At 42.5% G+C, this 5,158-nt stretch overlaps 1 non-coding gene across 1 annotated transcript; it reads right to left on the reverse strand.

Annotated features, from left to right (window-relative positions):
• Positions 1-255: 255 nt before the first annotated feature.
• Positions 256-318, reverse strand: LOC115065581. Its single transcript, XR_003845345.1, has one exon. It is a non-coding gene; the product is annotated as a U7 small nuclear RNA (small nuclear RNA).
• Positions 319-5,158: the final 4,840 nt, after the last annotated feature.

Below are 5,158 nucleotides of genomic sequence, written 5' to 3' on the forward strand. Positions count from 1 at the left end.
GTTTGGGGTTTTTGGTATGTTCATCATAAACAAATGCAGAAACAATTGTTAAGGAAGTCTAGAACCACTAGGAGTAGCAAATAAAACACTGAGAAGTAACAATAGTGCAACAGTAACTGCCTCTGCTTGGGAGAGGATCCTGAGGAAGGGGCCTAAGGGAGCAGTGGAAGAGAACGACTCAAAGTCAATGAAGGGGTCCAAGCTGACAGCTCTGTCTGCTCGAGATAGCTCTCTAGACACCTATTTAGGTAACTCATAGATTTTCCAGCCAAAGTCAGAAAACCTGCTAGACAAAATTCTAAAAGAGCTGCATTAGCGCTCTAAGTAGGTCCTCCTCGCAGACCAAAGCCCAGTCTTGTATTTGCATATCAATTCAGTCATTTACCCCAGGTTCCCTTTCGATTACCCTACAAATCAGCATTTTAGGACCTTAGCCCCTTGATTCTTAGAAAAAGACAGCAAGTACATTTTTTTATTATTATTATACAAAAAATAAAATGTGTGTTGGCTGGGCACAGTGTTTGTGGTTGCCATATCTAGACATTAAAGGCCATTTTTATGTGAGAAAGTTAGCTTTTGTTTTCCAACTACTTCACTGCCTAAACTTGGCTGTCCTGGAACTTGCTCAATAGACAGACCTTGAACTCAGACGTCTGCCTGGGTCAAGGTGTTTTGTCACACAGGGCCCCCAGTGAAGGAGCTAGAGAAAGTACCCAAGGAGCTAAAGGGGTCTGCAACCCTATAGGAGGAACAACAATATGAACTAACCAGTACCCCCCAGAGCTTGTGTCTCTAGTTGCATATGTAGCAAAGGACTGCCTAATCTGCCATCAATAGGAGGAGAAGCCCTTGGTCTTGCAAAGATTATATGCCCCAACACAGGGGAATGCCAGGGCCAGGAAAAGGGAGTGGGCGGGTTGGGGAGCAGGGCAGGGGGGGGGGGGGGGGTGTATAGGGGAGGGTATAGGAGAGGAAACTGAAAAAAGGGATAGCATTTGAAATGTTAATGAAGAAAATATCTAGTTTTTTAAAAGGTGTTTTGTTACAGCAACAGAGAAGTAACTAACACACTTCATCTTTTAAAAATGAGAATAAGAGGGTTTAAATGTGCAAATGCTACATTAGACACTTGAACTAGGAGGTGAGAAGAAAAATCCCCTGCTGATGTCACATGGAGGCTGGCTCTGCTGTCTACCCTTTCTTGCAAAACTGGAGTGGGGACAGTAAGAGAGGAAAGATTCGGTGATACCCAAAAGCCATCATTGTTAACATTGCTTGACCTTGTAAAACCTGTGACAGAGGCCAGTCCAGTTTCAGCGTTGTGATGTCAGCACTGACCCCCACAGTAAGGACTGATCAAGTGGGGCTCAGAGACATGACAGGTGTCCCCAGTGAGGGCAGGTGGGTGGGTCCTGCCACCAGGACATGCCAAAGTGACCCCCACACTCAACAGAGGAATTTCTTCTTCCTTTGCAGACAGTGAGATAAAATAAAGATATGTTTGCTGTCAGCAGTCTGACTTGGGAAAGGGGCCCATGAGACCATAGCTTGCTACACAACAGTATATACATCCTAACCCTCCTTTCTTGGGACTTTTTGATTTTATGGGCTGCTTTGATAGGAGACTTTAGGGGTCTGAAGAGATTAAGGCACAGAGGCCTTACTTCTGTGTCTTCTCAGAGGACTATCATGTGATGGAGCCCCTGCTGGCTAGGCTGAAGGCTCCTGGCTGATGAAACCTGCCAGCTCACTTCCCCTGGCACCCAGGGAGCAGATGGTGTCAAGAATCAATATTTACCCTCACTTAATGCAAGTGGTGCTTTGGTCTGTTTGTTTATTTATGCAACAGGTAATTAGGCTTCACAGAGCAAAATCTCTTTGTTCTCCTCTTGGGTTACTGAGCATCTGAGCTATGGAAAGAAAGTAGCTTTCAGACAGGCCTGTCCAAGCCTTGGTGTGTGGGACTTGCCTGCAGCTGTGCTCTGATGTGAGGAAAAGGGGAAACACCCACATGAGTAGACACATAAATGCAGTGACTACACGGCTATTATTACATATAACATGGTAAATATGATAGTGCATATTTGAGTGCACTTTATTAAATATAAATAGGCACTATTTTTAAAATAGTGAATTATGTCCTCTTTAGTTTGGGCATACTTTCTACCAATATGGATTTATTTTTACATTTTTGAGGTTTTTTTAAAGCTTTTTTCTAAATTGCTCTCTTCAGACACAACAAAAGAGGGCATCAGACCACATTTTACATGGTTGTGAGCCACCATGTGGTTGCTGCAAATTGAACTCAGAATCTCTGGAAGAGCAGTCAGTGCTCGTAACCACTGAGCCATCTCTCCAGCCCTGATTTTTTTTTTCCTTTGAACAGAAATTATTCAGGAATTCTTTTTTTTTTTTAAGATTTATTTATTTATTATATGCAAGTACACTGTAGCTGTCTTCAGACACACCAGAAGGGGGCGTCAGATCTTGTTACGGATGGTTATGAGCCACCATGTGGTTGCTGGGATTTGAACTCCGGACCTTTGGAAGAGCAGTCGGGTGCTCTTACCCACTGAGCCATCTCACCAGCCCTCAGGAATTCTTAAAAGTAAGTGACATGTCAAAGTTGAAAAAAGAAAACTCAAGGGTCTTCTTGAGCTTTTAGTAAATTTACAAATCTTACCCTTGTCTCAAAATGAACACATTTTAACATCACTTTAAAGGAAGCTTTGACCAAATTATTAATCTTGTGTTTTGAACTGTGTCTGTGACTTATTTCCTTTTTGAGTGCTTTATCTAAAAAGCACATAATTATCACATGATTAAAAATATGGAACTTTTATTTGTTCTTTTAAAAGATAATCTTCATCTGGGTGTTAGAGCGCATATCTGTTATCCCACCCAACACTGAGGAGGCTGGGGCGGGAAAGTGGGGAAGTTGAGACCAGCCTGGGCCACAGAAAAGATTGTCGCAAAAAGGGGGAAACGTGACTGTCGCTCGGTGATAGAACACTTGTCTAGCACATGCAAAGTTCATTGGTTTAACTATTGATTTAAAAAAAAAAATTCCTAAGAATAAAAATTGGTGTTGTACAGAAATATTAAACAGGACGGGAGTGATGAGGAAGCAGTAAGAACACGTGATGCTTCTCCAGAGGACCTGGGTCCGAGGCCACAGAGACGTTAGCAATCATCTGCAACTCTAGTTCCAGAAAATATGATGCTGTCTTCTGAGGAAGCATGCAGAACACAACTATCTATGCAGTAAAACACACACATGCACAAAACCAAATATTTTTTAAATCTCGAGATATTAAGTATATAAACATATTATTTATTCTTTTTAAACCTCTGATCCTATTTTTAAAGCCAACAAGATATTTTATATGTGGACTTATAGTCACAAGCTTAAATTAATATTCAATAATCAATATATCTTAGGGACAGATTGCTTGCCTATTCTACTAGGCTCAATTGTCTTAAACATTTTCAATATTTACAAATACCAAAAATATACAACTAAAATCCTTATTGGTTCCCTGGGTTTGCTTCGATTTTTAACTCAAAGTCTCCCAGAGAGTAAATAAATGTTTAAAAACTAAGGAATGGGGCCAAAGAGATGGTTCAGCCATTAAGAGTGCTTGCTGCTCTTGAGAATTTGAGGTAAGTCCCTAGCACCTGTGTTGAGTAGCTCACAACTGTCTGTGGCTATAGCTTCAGGGGACCTGACACCTTCTTCTGGCTTCCAAGGGCACCTGCCCACATGCCCATACACACATCACACACACATGCATGCACATAAAAGCAAAATAAAATAAAAAACTAAGGAAAATATTACATTTCTAACATTTTCAGGGCTGCTGTCTCAGTAGGCTAACAGGTTGTTGTTGTTGTTGTTGTTGTTGTTTCCAAGATCACAAATATGAACTGGGACCCAGGGTCTGGAATTAAGGATATGAAGCACCATTTTCCTCCTTATCTCTGAAGTCCACGAAACTCCCTCTCATAGTAACTATGGCAACTTCAAGTGACAAGAATTCCTAAGTCAGGGGGCTGGCAAGATGGCTCAGCGGGTAAGAACACTGACTGCTCTTCTGAAGGTCCTGAGTTCAAATCCCAGCAACCACATGGTGGCTCATAACCACCCATAATGAGTTCTGATACCCTCTTCTGGTGTGTCTGAAGTCAGCTACAGTGTACTTACAGTGTATAACAATAAATAAATCTTTAAAAAAAAAAAAAAAAAAAAAGAATTCCTAAGTCAGTTTGCAGACTCTTACCGAGAAGTGCTCAGGCCTGAACTCCATCCTCCGTTCTCTGTCAACAGCACACAAGCCAGACACCTGGGGAAGACTGTCCTCTCCCTTCTAGTTCACGACCTCTCTAAGCTACCACCAGATTATATTTCATCTATCCGCTTCAAACTCAGATATTCCTCTTCTTTCCTGCCACAGCTGTTGCCAGAGTTAAGGCTCCATCCTTCTTACTCCCGGCTATCCAGGATCCCCTTCTGAGGCTGTTTCAGGAGCTCCACCCAAGTCACACCTTCAGCCATGGTAATCCAGTTCTATCATTGTGATAAGAAGCACCTCACTTTCCATCCTTCATCACGATCATGATCAGTGTGGTGGTCTGAATGAAAATGACCCCCATAGGCTCACAGGGACTGGCACTATTAGGAGGTGTGGCCTTGTTAGAGGAAATGCATCACTAGGGGTGGACTTTGAGGTTTCAAATGCTCAAGCCAGGCCCAGTCAGTCCCTCTCCCTCTCTCTGCCTCTCCCTCTCTTTCTTCCTGCTAACTGCTAATCCAAATGTAGAACTCTCAGCTCCTCTCCAGCACATGTCTGCCTGCATGTCACCATACTTCCCACCATGATGATAATGGACTAAACCTCTGAACTGTAACCCCTAATTAAATGTTTTCCTTTCTAAGAGTTTTCACTGAGTGAAACCCCTCACTGATATAATCACTTTGCTCCTGTCACGGAGTGGCACTACTTTCAGTCAGGATGAGAACAACCATGCCCCTTTAGTCATGGGTCAAACAGCCATGTCCCTTTGTCTTAGTCAGGGTTTCTATTCCTGCACAAACATCATGACCAAGAAGCAAGTTGGGGAGGAAAGGGTTTATTTGGCTTACATTTCCATACTGCTG

The sequence above is a fragment of the Mus pahari genome, chromosome 15 (genome assembly GCF_900095145.1).
Source record: "Mus pahari chromosome 15, PAHARI_EIJ_v1.1, whole genome shotgun sequence".
Lineage (NCBI taxonomy): Eukaryota > Metazoa > Chordata > Mammalia > Rodentia > Muridae > Mus > Mus pahari.